Raw genomic sequence first — 493 nt, 5'->3', positions numbered from 1 at the left:
CAGTGGATATAAATGGGTCTTGTGAGGAATAGAAATCGTGAGATATAAAGCTGATGTTGCACAAGGATTCTCACAAAGACCAGTAATAGATTATGAGGAGACATACTCTCATGTGGTGGATGCAACTACTTTCAGATTTCTCATAAGTCTGTCTATATAAGAGAGAAAATTAGACTTGCAATACTAGAGGGTATTGAGCTGAAAGTACATCAAGTTCTCGGGAACAATATTGATAATCATCAAAGTATATGATCTGAATATCCTAGGAACCTCTGGATACAATTTCCCAAACAATTGAATATCTCAAGAAAGAGTTTGAGATGAAAGATCTTGGAAAATAAAGTTTTATTTAGGATTACAGCTTGAGTACATTAACAATGAAATCATTGTGCATTAAATAGTATATACAGAAAAGGATACTCAAGAGATTTAATATGGACCAGTCTCACCCATTATCTAGTACATGGGCGTGAGATCACTTATTTTGGACACT

Source organism: Brassica oleracea, chromosome C3 (genome assembly GCF_000695525.1).
Source record: "Brassica oleracea var. oleracea cultivar TO1000 chromosome C3, BOL, whole genome shotgun sequence".
NCBI lineage: Eukaryota > Viridiplantae > Streptophyta > Magnoliopsida > Brassicales > Brassicaceae > Brassica > Brassica oleracea.
This window is presented reverse-complemented; position numbering follows the sequence as displayed.